Consider the following 15,234-nt stretch of genomic DNA (forward strand, 5'->3'; position numbering starts at 1 on the left):
ACTTCTTGTTCTTTGCTTGGGATATTCTGATGGTCTCTCTATCAGGGGATTCATTTTCAGTCTCGGGAACCTAAAAAAACCCCAAAACAAACCACACATAAGACAGGCCATTAGCAGAAAGAAAAGCATGCCTTACCCTTGTTTGCTAAACCCACAGCCTGTGACATGCCAAAGCCAGAAAGCATTGATTATAAACAAAAAGTACCATCTCAGATTCCCACGGTGAGCCTGGCTTTCAGTAACCTCTGGTAGTGTGACGCTTCCTACCAAAAGATCCTTTGTGTAAGGAAAGCAGAACAAGCAAACTAAACAAAACCACAAAAAAGCCTCCGAGGCAACGATAGCATAATCCCACTTATTCATAGCTCAGTTGAAGTGCTGCCTTTAAAACCCACTGCAGCAATTTATTCTGCTCTCATTTCAATATTGTCAAGAACTCTGCCTTCCTGCTACAAATCTACCTCCCTTTGCTCACAGAATAACCCAAACAAATACAGAAACGTTTGCACTAGTAAATTCTACATTGCATTTAGGTACATCTATTAAACTTGATGCATATCTAAGCTACCTTCTGCAAATGCACAAGCTGAGGTTGTTCTACCAGTAGATGTCAGCAGGAGCAGCGAAAAGCATGGTGAAGTTCTGGTAGATCCCAGCTGTCCCACCTGCGTGTCAAAAGGCACCCTGCTGAGACAAGAGGTTTGAGAAGGAACCCGAGTCGGAGGTTGCCAAAGCAAAGATGATTCATCAGCATTTCTGCTTTCTGACCCAGTGGGTGCAGGGCTGGAGGAAGACACGCATGACACATTGCTGCGTTTTGTACAGCGATGCAAAATGGTTTCATACAAACCTGTTCCTCAGGCCGCGTCTCCAAACATACGTTGATGAAGGAGCAACGCAGGGAGATTCCAAACTCAGGAGTTTCCAAATCCCTGTCACCTGCAAGCTTTGGCTCCGGTGATTATTCAAATTGTCTGTCACAATCATTCCCTCGGGTAAAGAAAAGGTAATCCCTGAGTTGATTTTACTCTCCGCTGCTGTGAGCCGAGTCTAGGAACACCATGATTTGGGTTTCTGATGGAGCGCTAATCAGGCCATGTCGTGGCAATGTGGGTTTTCGGGATGTTTAAAACTCAACATTCCTGTAAGAAGGATGCTTATAAAAAAACCCCAAACGCCTTTGCAACCCATCCCTACCTGCACTCATATATACATGAGATTCCAGCTCACACATCCTCACCTGTGCAGTGCACATACTAAAAAATGGTTCACGGCAGTGAAAGTCTCAGTGGAAAAAAGTATTTTTTCCACCAGTGAGTGAAATTCAAATATGATGTTTAGGTGAGACATAAATGGTACACAAGAGATACCAGCAGCTGCACTAAACAGTCTAGGGAATATATTGTGTTACGCCTTCTTATATCAGAATAGGCAAATAAAAGAATTTCATACTAAAAATGCAAAGGTAAAACTCAAGGCTTACAAGCCATCTACTTTCCAGGAGACATGCATATTTCATCTTGTGTACTACTTTCATCCACAGCTTCCTTCTGAAAAAGTATTCTGAATCTTTTATTTTGCTAGATCTTAGTTATTAGTATCAGGTACTATAAAAATATGTGTAAGAATTTTCTCTCATAATCCTTAGAAAAAGGATTAGCGGCTCAATAAAGGATCTGTGCAGAGTATGTGAAAACTCATACCTGTAATCGATCAAAAGGCATTTTCTTCCACGATATTTTCTCTTTATTGTCTTCACAAAAATTTAAGTTTCAATTAAAAACTTCAAATCTGGATTTTTTTTTTTTTAAAAACAAGACCTATGGCAAATACCTAAACAAGCAGAGAACTTTCACAATGAAAGCATCATTTACTTTTCCAGTTTATCTTTGTGTGCTTAGTGAGTGGGAATGTCCGTAGAGCGGAGTACCAGTGAGCTAACTGGAAGGAGAATGGGGAAGAAATAAGTCAGTGCTACCATGTCTACTATTTGTAAGGAAATTCTCTTCAGAAACCCAACCTGTATCACATAAAGAAAATTCCTATTCAAAAGCCAGATAAGCACGGTCTGATCGATAGATGCATTTTTGTGTGTGTGTGTAATATGAAAAGTTCACTTTTCTTCAATGGGCAGCAATCTCTGCTTTGGAAGCAGCTCTCTCTACTAAAGCAGGATGTGAAATGTTCCAGTCTTTGGCCAGAAGAATAGCTGTTCTTGCAGAACTTGCGCCCTGGCTCTGGATTTCACGCAAGGTTTCTTTCTTTCTTTCTCTCCACCGCCTGCTACGCAACTCCAGACATCTGCAGCAAAGGATTGTTCTTAAGTATATTTAGCACACGGTGGCAGGCTTAGCTGCGGGGATCAATTCTCCTTTACTCTGAGCTGATTCTTATGTGGCTGAATGCAGCAGCTCGTTCAGAATTCAGTTCCTTGTATTTCACAGCAGTACAAGTTCAACTAAACTTTTTACAGGTTCAAAAAGCAATTAGGCAAACTCAAGACAGAAAAATCCATCCGAGGTCCTAGTTAAAGCTCAAGTAGCAGCAATACTGCAGCGCACTGGATGCTATGGAGATGTATTGGAAGACTGTCACAGTATGCTTTCCCTGTCCTTTTAATTTCCTCTCTATAAGAGGCTATATGGGCCTCTAGTCTGCCTTACTTGGTTGTTCATATGTTACGTTCTCTTCCTGAGAAACCTTGCAGGTAGGAGTCAGTGTCAGCAACCCCAGCAACATTTTTCTCCCTTTTGGTATTTGAAGATGGGTTTTCAAAGATGGATGAATGTGGTAAAGATAGAAGAAGAGTAATATTTTATGAACATAGTAAAAGGGGACACTATTAAGGTTACAGCCTCCCTCATTATGTATATGCTTGCAGAGCTCCAAATCAAGATTCCAGACTAAGAACCCCGTCCCATTCCTGCTTTACCCTTTCCTGCTTTATTTTTCCTCCAGATGATGCTGGTATTTTCTTTTTTCAGCAGCTCATTCAGTGCAGAAGTAAAAAGAGTGTGATTTGTCCTGGATTCTCCACAGTAAATAATGCAGTGCTGTTTGCGTACGGACAGTAACCAGTCCAGAGAATGATGGAAAGTAAAAACAAAGATATCTTTGAAGTAAAAGACAAACCCAAGACAACATTTAAATAGAATTCAAAGGATTTTTTTCCAACTCAGATTTGGATCTAAATTACAAGCCTTGCTTCTTTGCCTTTTACATAGAATAAACTCTGCGTATTTATTTATTTGGGCATTTATTCCAATTCACAGGTGCTCCATCACATTGTGAAAAGGTCAGCATTAAGTGATTCAAAAAGCTAGATCTGAATCTTGTTGAAATTCAGATTATCCTAATTGTCTACAATGGATACATTTTGCAGTGCAGACTATGGAAAGAGACAAAAACAGCTGAAGAAAAAGGAAAATCCACTAGCTTGTAATGGGAAGGATTTTTACACATTCCTGTTTTCTAACTGTTGCCAATATCCAAGAAACATCTGTACATGCTAGTGAGAAACTCAGAGCTCTAACTGCACAGCAAGATATAAAGATCATTTTTAAAAGCTTCTAAGACACCTTCAAAGGCAGCCAGGAAACAAGCGCAGGAGTGTTATCAAGAAGGCTCTCAGCCAGCAAATTCTCCTGAATAGCCCAGAGCTTTATTGAACAGCTTGCACTGGAAGATCAAGGAATCAAGACGATCTATGAAACAATCTTAATGCTGATTTAGTAATTGCCTGTGAATGCAACTAATCCCAGACTAGATGAGGCTCAGGAGACCTAAGACCCGTCAGCTACCCAAAATAGGTCATGAATGGAGCTTTAAGTGATGCAGACACTGCTTGTGGATTCCTCTCTGGGGAATAATTTTTTGCCACATTGCCACAGGAAGAATCCATCACCTGGTAATTTTATTCCATTTGTGAGGCAGTGAACAACTTGAGCAAGCAAGAGCTAAATTAACCTTAGAAAAGCAAAGCCAGTCTCAGTTGAAGATGAGGCAGCATTTTACCATGGGGACTTAAACACCCCGGCTGTACAGACACAGAGAGCTGAGCCTGTGATGCCACATGCTGGTTTTGGTATGTGGCATCTGGAGCCAGCACAAAGCCGACAGCCTGCCTAAAACTCAGATAGCACAGGCTGATCTCTGACTCTGGAAGTACTAAACTTAAGCCGAACTCTTACCATTTCCACCGTAAGGCGTGGACATGATCAAGCTTTGAGTCCTGCATAAGAACATCTCCCAGACCTGCTGCATTCACATGAAATCAGGTCCAAAGCCAGAAGTATGTGAATGGACTATTCCACCAGCTCACTCACTGAGCTTGTCTCATAAACGCCCCAGTCTCCCCATTTGCCTCCAGGGATTTTTCAGAGCTCTGCTGTTTCTTTTGGTCTGCTCCTCTCTGGCTTTCTGTCTATTGCCAAGTATTTGCTCTTCATTTATATGTTCAAAGCACAATGCTAGAAACGCGGAAATTAATCACTTCTGAAACTTCTCTTTGTGGATGAGCGCAGCCCGCGTCCTGTGAGGACCAGGAGACTGCAGTTCATTTCAGCAACATGGGCAGACGAATCTGCTGAGTGTGACCAGAGAAACTGGGAGGCTGCCCTCCGCAAACAGCCCCGAGCACTTGCTGGAGGCACAATGTGTTCTCTGATGCTTACGTTGTGCTAGTGGTGTATCTCCAGCTGCAACACAATCTAATATACGCAAGCAAGGGGCAGGAAGAAAGAATGTGCTCCATGTAAATTTAGACAGCGTGTTCTCAGATCTGATTGCTTTAAGTGGTTGACAAAGCTGACAGAATCTAATTGATGTGGAAACTTACTCCCAGGCTCCCGACAGAGACATTTTTAGAACTGTACTTGCTGACTAGGGACAAAAAAATGTTAGGAGTCCAAAATCACCTGCCATTTGCATGGGCTGAACACCTTCTGGTGAGTCCATGAAGCAATAGGCTTGAAGACCAGAGGACAACCTGACACCTACATGGCATACCCATGTAGGCACAGCTAGGCATAAATTGCCTAACACAGTACCCCCGAGTGTTGAGTATGCAGCAATTTAAAGCAGAAAAGAGAACTTTCCTCAGTTCTGTGAATGGAGTTCTGATGTATTCTTATCAAATAAAAAATACAATTATTAAAGAGTAGACTTTAACCCCTCTAAGTCAAGATCCACACCTTCTTATCTACCCAACTGCTTGGCTGTGAAACTGCCAACACGCTGCTGCCAGGCCATGGGGGCAAGAGAGACACATCGACTACACAAAACAGGCAGGACTTCGTTTTAAGAGTATTACCACATATCCCCAAAATCCTTGACATAGCATTATTTCTCTAAAAACCATCAACGTACTCCAGATTGGATCAAGATTAAACAAATCAACGCATTGGAACGTATTTTGGAGGCAGGAGAGGAAGGGAAATAAGTAATGTTTAAGGAGTTGCCTTCCATCCCCTTCCCAGATAAAGTTGGAACGCTGACTGGTCCAGCCCACGTAATTGTGTCTAAACCACAACACATACACTCCCTTCACACATTTCTTGGGAAAACAAAAAACAAAAAGAAACCCAAACCTTCCAAAACAGTAAGGGAAACTCAAAATTTTACCAAACAGTAGGCACCAGATCATTATTATAATTTTAATTCAACTATTCATAAGAACTGGGTAAACCAGTTGCAAATGCAAAAGAACCAACCAAAAAGACCTCAGTAAAGACCAAATATTTGCTGATGAACCTTGTACGTAACATAGCTCTGACCATGGAAAATTGAACATAATCAGTTATATTGGTTAAACTATACGTGGGTGGAATTTAAGTGGGTTGTAAGTAACTAAGGTGCAGAAATCAGATTAAGCCTGGGAGAAACTGCAGTGTGTGATTATCATGTGATAATTACTCAACATTTTGACAGAGCCCAAGGCTCGGCTCAGCCCAGCCCTTGACAGTGAGAAAGCAGCATAAACATGTGAGTATGAAACTGTATCACTTCTGTTAACCCGCCAGCATTTCCTTTGCGGGAAGTCCACGAGCTTCTGACGAAACCCTAGGGCTGCTAATTCATGAGAACCCCTGGGGACCAGAAACAAGGTCCAGATCCCCGGAGAAGGCAACATTAAGTCAGCTGCAGTGCAAACCTGTGTCGATAACCTTTTCGAATTGGGTCACCACCAATCGTTCACCTATGTGGAGTTCTTAGAGAAACCCGTCTGGTCCTGGCATCCATTTGATCTGTTCTTCATGCTGTTACCACAGCAACTGATACTTAAATGAAAATCTCTTAGCAAGTGGGATCTACAGGCAGCCCCACCACATCACAAGCTAGCAAAAGTGGACACTTGAGGCAGGTCTGGGAGGTATTTACCTGTGTATTTACTAAAAAGGTTTTCAGCCTTGTTTTCTGTTTGTGCTTTTTCTTTTGACAGAATAAGCACCAGCACACCAGTTTTTCTTTACTAAAAAGTATCCTGTAGGTCAGTCACAGCAATGATGTCTTTCCATCTGGCCTGCTGTGCAGCTTAAATAGCTCTTAAAAAATTTGATTTCTGCATTAAGTCTCCATATCACACACAAATTGAACATTTTTTGCTGTAAACACTATTGCTGAGAGATGTAATAGTAGCCATGTGCCTTTTCAGAAATAAAAGATGCTTTACAAAAGTATAAAAATCTAATTAGGTCTTCCCAACAGCTTTCAGATTTGTTCTGTTGAATTTGACCCGAATTTCTTTAATACTTTAGGGAATACAAACCTAATATTCAAGTTCTTTGCAGGATAATTTCATGTTTGGCAATACAGATTCATTTTATTTGGAGTAAGGGAAAGTCTGAGTACGTAGTAGAGGATATTACATGAGCTGAGGTAACCTGTAGTATTCTCCCAGCTGACGAGCTGAACTAGCTCTGAAATGTGCTTTATTTCTGCCTCAGGCATAACAGAAGCATAGGAACTAAATTTGAGCTCTGAATCATTTGTGCTGAGGAGCAGGACAAACGAAGGATGGGTTTGCCCCAGTATAGGGGCTCCTAAAGCAACACCGACACCGGCGCGTATGCTGCGTGACACAAAGGGGAGGCTGAGCTACTGACTGAGGACGGGTGAGGCGATGCTGGGGTCGGCACTGCTGCACACAATCCACATCTTTAGGCTTTTAAATCAATTCTGGACGTGGCCAGCGGAAGGCAAGTAGAGGAAGGTAACACAACTAGGTCTTTGAATTTTTTTTTCTTATTACTCAAATTCTAGAAGCGGGACTATTTTATACTTAAAATGGTATTATTTCTTTCAAAGACCGAGGAGGAGGAGAGAAAGAGACAGAGAAAGAGACTGAAGGATACTGCTGAGGGAAGTGAGAAGTACGTAAGATAACTAAGCCTGAAATGAAGCAGCACATTTCAGTAAGGCTTCCATGTTACACAAATTACTCACTAATTTCTTGCAATCAAAAGAACTGAAAAAGATTTTCACACATAAAAACCTTCCAAATATTATTTTGCCACAGCAACATTTCTTTTTTAAAGCTTATTACTCACTCATGAATAAAATTTCTTCCAGTTAGCTATTTAAAATTAGACAATGAAAGTCATGTTAGGTAGATGTCTGGTTGAGGAAAAGTCAGAAGGACTTTTGTTTTAATGTTTCCAGTTGTAGGTGTTGGGCTGGCAACCCAGTTTTCTGCTCCATCATTGGTTAACCAAATTTGAAAAGAGGAAGAAGGTCAGAGCAACCACTGTGATTTACTCGATCAGGAGCAGAGCAACAACCCATAAAAATTTCTGGCACAAACCTTCCTGTGAATACATTTGCGTGTTTATTAGCTAAACTTTTGCCAAAGTTTATTTTGCTAAACTTTGCAAGCATTCCTGGGAAAAAAACACAAAAGCCACAAAAAAAATGTGTTAGTACAAAATACAGTGGAAAACACATTTTTAAAGGTCCAAAAAGCTAAAGTGAGTTGGAAATCTTTATTGTTGGAAATGTCTGAGAATTGGTTTGTCCTTCTGAAAGCACTGAGGCCAGAGACCCAAAATACAAATTCTGTCAGAAGACAAGTCTGAGTCTTGTTTTCAGAATCTGGACTAAATTTTGAAAATCCTAATTTACAAATTCTAATGTGGATCTTCTCTGTCAAATGGAAATACTCTAAGTAGGAGAAACAACCCAGTAGGAAGATATGATGTACACATAATGCAGGTAAGCCCAAATTCTGAGTCAAAGTTGGAGACTTTTCATGATTTTGAATGAAACAACCCTATAAATACATAAAAGCTATTGAAGTAACTAGGGAAGAAACTAAGTAATTAAGGAAGAAAACTCCAAAACTTAATTTGACCCTTTACTTTTAACGATTCATTTAATAATACTTATATAATAATATCGAAAATCTGATTTGGAAAAGCAATATGCTATGTTATACCACAACCGCCTCTTCCTCAGCAGTAAATCACTACCCACCACTTTCCATTTGTGAGGGCAGAGGACAATCCCTCACATGTCTGTTAGCAAGTACCATGTTTGTTCTCGTCCTTCTCCAGTGACTTCACAGAGTTTTCTTTAACTAGGAAAGCAAAGCCGGTTACAGCTCCTGTCTCCGGTCCAAGCAATTGTTTTAAATGCTCCTCAGTTATTTAACTCTTGGTGTTGACAGGAAGCTGGACATTTCTGCTCCGACAAGGGCTTCATTTTAAGGTGTCTCAGTCCCTCTCACTTCCTATCTTACAGGCCTAAAATGTCTGCTAACGGCTATGCACACGAGACTCCCCGTTTCAATCTCATACGTGCATTTTGCAGGAAGACTCTCAGGAACTTTTGAGATTTCCCCAGATTAGGGAGAGACCCAATCCATCACATTACAATCAATTTTAACAGAGGCAGGATCAGAGTCTCAACTTCTCCCTGCACGCTCCCACTAAGATCATGGTGCCTTCTGTTCTCCCAAAGTCAGCCATTAAGGCAAATCATATGCATGAAAAGGTCCTGCCAGCAATGTACTGTACATTTGTATTCCAGACGAGACCCTGTTACAATCCTGGTGGATGCCACGCTCTTGCTTCACATATTGATCTGGTGGAGCAAGTACAAGGCACGTAAACTTCTGGTCTGTATTAATTTGTACTATAACTCTTGGCACAGTATCAGCTGACAATGGTCTCCACCATGTTTTTAAATCAATTACCTGAAGTACTAATTGTTTGTTATCAGTAAGGGGAATTTAATAAACAAGACATACTTGATAAATCAATGCACAGACAAATCCAGACATCAATACATAAATTAATTTACATGAATTTACTAAAATGAGACTACGGGAATTATAATATGTCAACACACCAAACATTACCAGTTCTTGTAACTTGGTATGTTAAACACATTTCTGTCTATTTTATCTATCTTCGGACCTTTGCTTCTGGTGAAACAATTAAGCTTTATAAGAAGGCTAGATTGTAAAGCCCAGACTATCTTCTTTTTACCCAGTATTGTCTTAATAGAGTCAGTGAAATAAAATGATGAATTATGCTGCTGTATCAGCTGAACAGCATATGTAATGTACCTCTGTTCCTACAAATTTGAAATTTAGTGTTTTAACAACGGACTTTACTCTTCCACTCACCTGTAAATGAGCATTCCTGGAGCCGCACTGAGCCCGGTTCTGCTTTCGCACCAGCTAAATCTGTTTCCTCTTCAGTGAAATCACTGCTGGGTTACATCATTGTGAATTAGGTCAGAAACAAACCCGGTGACTGCTCATTCCAGCTAGTGAAACATATGAAAAGCAGCTGCAATGACAGACCCACAATAATGCTTCTCATCTTCAGTCAATTAAAATTTAGACCACGCAGAACTATAAGTAGTACACAGTGGAAAATTTTGGCAGGGTGACTGGCAAGCCGTAGAAGATCTAACAAACCTGAAGCCTTTTAAATTCATCTTTCCTGTGAACTTTAATCAAAGGCTATAAAAAACCCAGCTGAACACAATAAAAATTTAAATAGTGAAGATCATTAAAGCAGACACTTCCCGTTACCTCATCGTGACTTGCAGAAAAATCTTATTAACGCAAGACGCTCATCCCCCGTGTTATAATCATAACTCACTTTGCCGGAAAACAAACAGCACGGTAATGTCTGCGTTCGTTAAACTTGTGTACCAAAGGCAGATATGAGAGGAGACCAAACATGTTTTTATAAGTTACAAAAGAGGACAATTACTTCTACCGGAGGGAATAGGAGCTTTTGGAATGTGCTTCTGGACACAGGAGTGTCTTTTGAGAAATATTTAATTGATAGTTTTCATTTGAAGATACATTAAGTGTAATTGGTATTATTTCTGGCAGCTTGCATGAGAAAAATAAAGCATTTATCCTGTCATTGAGGCTCACAATCTCAGTGCAGCCTCAGGACTTCCGATTTGTCCACACTGCTGTTAATACACACTTCCTTTGGGATTTTTTCTCCACCAAAATTTTTTAAAAAGTACCTTCAAAATTTTGTGGCTAAAATGTTTGTCTGTCCTTTGGCTGTTTTCATTTTTCAGAGCCTTCCCAGCACAGCCCATGCCACCGTTGCAATTCTTTGCAAAGAGAATAATTACCTCCCGTCGCGCCCAACCACCAGCTCCACAGCAAAACCACTCCATTTTCTCTCCCCGCCTCCCATCTTCAGCAGCAAATCCAGACCCCTGTGTCTCAGCCCTGCCTGCATACCAGCTACCTTTTGTTATATTTATCCGCATGCTCTGCCTCCAAATTCCTCAGAATTCCTCTGTTCACATCCTTGTGCTTGCCAGTCCGTCCCGTATGCCCCTGGTTTTCCTCCGTTAGGTGCGTCCCCATCCCCTTGCCTTGTATTCAGGCAGCCCGCAAGACAGATTCTGTCCTCTAAACCCCACAAACGACTTCTCTGCAAGCTCCAGCTCACTGCTTATACGCTCAACATTTATCTGTTCAGACAGCAGGTTCCAGAGGGCAGGGGCTTTTCTTCTGCGTCTTGCGCAGGGCTTGTCATTTAAAATGCTGCCGCTATCAGCCACACGACGACGACATGGGCAACGTTACTTTGCTGCAATTAGGAGGGAAGCTTGCCAGCAGAAGATGGGGTTTAAATTCTTCTTGACAAAGAAAACAACGTTGAAACAATGGGCTAAGTCTGTTTACAGAACCCAGAGGGGTATCTCAAAACCCCAGTTCAAACACGGATTGTCTATACAAGTGACATGTCACATAACGGATGGTTTAGTTTGACAAACAACCCGAGACACGTAAATGTCCTGGTATTAGCTGCAAAATTTTGCTCCATGTGGAACAAAGTGCCTGCCCTGAATTTAGAGGCAGGTTGTTTTTTTGAGATGGCTTTTTTTTTAAATTTCTTGAAAATATTTTCAAGTATTACATTTGAAACACAGCAACATATATTGCCATATTCTGCTTAGAAAAACACTAAGGATGATATTAAAAGCTGACAACAATCTTTACTAGCCCACTTTCCTACAGTGTTTTTACTATGAGATCAGCAGCCAGCACAAAATCTAAGGTAACATGTTTTTAATCTAGTAAATACATTTTTCAGGAGCAGGTTTTCAGACAACGGCCATCCTCTAACGGCCTCCCTGTAAGGCAGCACGGACCCACTCTTACCCAGCCGTGACCATGAACCAGCTCATCCCAGCAGACACTCAGCAGGGAAGAAGCAAGGAGGAGAGAGGATGACTGAGTCGTTCAAAGCAGAGGAATCGCTGTGGTGTTCCTGGTCAGTGGAATAACTTTCTGAGTTGTAACATTTGAAATAAAAAGTTGAACACAAAATCTGTGCACAGAAGAGGCCAGAAACATTTTTTTTTCCCCAGAGCAATAATTGTTCTTCCCTGGAAGGCAGCTACCCTGCAGACAGAAATAGGGTAAGACTACTCTGATTACAGAAAGCCAGAGAAATTTAACATTTTTAAGGTTTGACTCTGTATTAGACGACAGAAACAGCACAAAAACTTATGCTGATTTTTTTTATATTGTTTCTCACAGAACTTTGGAGTCTTTAATCAGCATTTGCCCCTCCAGGTTTCTACAAACAGGTTTCATGCAGTATTTCTGGTGGAGTAGGATGCACAAGGTGCTTGGGAAGCACATGCCCCTCAGCAGGCATCAGCAAACGCAGCTTAAATCCCTATTTGAGAAACTAAATACAAAAAGCCTGTTTTTCAGACCACCAGCAGGTTCTGTCAATAACAAAGTAATTTACGCCGTGTGCTGCTTTAGGTTTAGGTAGCATTATATAGCATATTATGGAAGCGCTGGTTACCAGCTCTCCTTTGTATAAAGCCTGCTGACATTTATTGCACAGTTAGTTTCCACGCATATCCCGTAAGCGGGAGAACCCAGCAGGATTAATGATGCATAAGTAAATTTGGGGCTATTCCAGTGATTTGAAAGTAGCTTATTAAGAGATCACATCCTCCATCTTTAAGATAAGGTAACCTGACCTGAATTAAGACAGCCAAATTTAAATGTTTTATTCAAGAAGTTTACCTCCAATATAAAGTTTCGGAGAGGGTTTTACATAGGGTTTGCATAAGTTTCTCTCTAACAGACAAGCTGATGAAAGAGTCTGCACACCTTGTTATTATTTCAGGAAAGTAGCAAATCAATACATTTTTATATGGGCATATTTCGGATGAACAAACTTAAAATATATGCAGTTTCCTTTACCTTCAGGAACACCATTTGAATTGGTTAACTTTCAGCAATGAGTCAATTACTTCCTCAATACAAGCTGAAGCCATCTTCCTTCACGTGAAAAATGGTTATGTGCTTAAGAAAAAGAATCCCCTGCTAATATTTTTAACTGTCATTCTGGTGTTTTAAAGAAAGTCTCACCACCTCATTGATTGCTTTCAGTTCAGTTTTACGAACAAGCACATAAGGACAGTTGCCACCATCTCCACGTGGATTGAAACTCATCAACACTGCAGAACATTTTGTAAGTTAAATATTGATGATGATACTAGAGATTATTCAAATCTTACATTGACCAGCTAATGTATGGACATTAGCAAAATTAATTTTGCTAATTCAGAAGAAAAGATGAAATATCTGAACAGTTTTTAAAACTGGAAATCATGCTCCAAGGAGACTCCTTTGTAGTTTATTTCATAAAAAGCTGTATCTAGACGGATAAAAAAATGCATTAATGTACAAGGAATTACCGCTGCCAACATTGGTGAGAAAATAATGAAAATACAAATGGCATAAAAAATTCAGAAATCTTATTACACAATTCCCATCCATGCATTAGATTGGCTGACATTCCAGAGCTGAGAAAGAGAAGTGCTAAGGTCAGACTTACTCTGGAGCACAGTATTTCTTTTTGCACTGTATTGTAAATAGAAAGTGAAATTCTTGTCCCATGGGAAATTCCAACATTTTGGAATTTTCAGTGCAAATAATCATACTGAATTGGAATCACTGAAACCCTTTTATGCAATAGTATAGGAATATCAAAACAATGTAAATATCATAGAAGTTGAAATGAAAGGAATAAAATGCCAATATAAAATATTTCAGCATTGCCAGAAAGAAAGAAGGTAAATTATTAATTTTGATATTTTCCCATCAAATGTAATCTAAATCAATGTATTCACTTAAGATGATTCATTTTTGATGAAATTGAATTATCTGAATAGAAAATTGTCATTTATTTTCAGCTGGCTCATTATTAAAGATTGATCAGATTGTAAAAGTATTGGGAAAAAAACATTAAGAATTCAGCTTTTGCAAACTTATTGTAGTGAGAGTAATTTTGATGATTGAAGTTTCACAATCCACAAGGAGGAAAAGCAAATAGTCACAGTAGTCATCAATCGTCTTCAAAGGACGTACAGGTGGCTCTAAGGTGACTTCATAAAAGACAGCTAACTGAATTGCTGATGTGAATACGACCGTTTGAACACAAGTTCTGCCTTCTTCCTCTGCAGGTCCCGTGGGCGCACGTCCCCAGCGGCAGCCCACGCTTCGGTCGCTGCTTCTCCAGTGTCATCCCCCATATGACGATTCAGAGCCTCTCTGTTGCACCGACTTGCCAGTGTCCAATTTACTGTCCCGTCAAAGAGAAGGTATGTTTGTGTGTCTGACTTTCTTCCTACCATTTCAAATCTAGCTCCTGCACCTTGTTTCAACAGCCTTGCGTATCAGCTTGCTTCTCCCCTTCTGTTCTCATGGCGATCGCTTCATTCACTTCTCTCTCATCATCACTCACCTCTGTCGCTAGCTTTTCTGCTTTCTTATTACATACTCTACAGAATTGGTATTGTCACAGACCAGAAAAGTTCATCCCTCTCCCCAGAAATAATCTCCTACCTCATTGACCTGTCTCTCATCCTACATTAAGCTTAAACACTTCAAGGCTCTTTGGGGAAAAAACCCTACATTTATATAAATGGTATGACTTCAATAGATTTCGGAAAACAAAGAATAAATGAGCAGAAACTTTTTTCCACAGGGAAGGCAATTTAATTCTATGCTAAGCTAATTAAGGGAACTCATGAAGATAAGGGATGCCTTCTGTTCAGATGTTGCTTTTTTTTTTTTACAGCCCGTACTGCTTCTGTACGTACATTGTACATCCACTCACTAGGTGCAAGCGGAGATCAAACCTCAAGCGTTTCAATGTCCTTAGCTGATTTATTGTAATGGTTCTACCACTAATCCAGCAAAACAATGGTAAAATTAGTTTGAAACAACAGATTATCCTGGAATTGCTTATAAAGCAATAAGGAAGACAAATGAAAGAAATTACTGTAATGTACTTGCGTGTTAACAAACTTTTGACGCTATTGCGGATGGAGAAAATCCAGCTTGGAAACGCAGTTGGGCCTATTCCTACATATTGAACCTTTCCCCATCTCACGCATCACTAAACTTCGTGCAGATGCTTAAATGACTTGCACGAAGTCCTACAAAGAGCAAAAACATCGGTGAAAAGTGGCCTGCATTTCCAATTAAAAGCACTAAATTTGGCCCTGGGACGCAGGGCCTCTGGGAATGATTTGGTATACTTTCCGTACTAGAACTAGTAAATTTAACCTGTCACAGGCTTATACAAAAGTATTTCTTCCTGTATAGTCAGAATTTCTCTGGTCAAATATATCAGTTTCAGAAGTTTTCTCTCAAGGAAGTTTTCTCCTCTCCTTAAGTCCATCTAATTACTCCTAGGTGGCCCTGCCTTGTTCCAC

Source organism: Phaethon aethereus (genome assembly GCF_964289735.1).
Source record: "Phaethon aethereus genome assembly, chromosome: 11".
Classification (NCBI taxonomy): Eukaryota; Metazoa; Chordata; class Aves; order Phaethontiformes; family Phaethontidae; genus Phaethon; species Phaethon aethereus.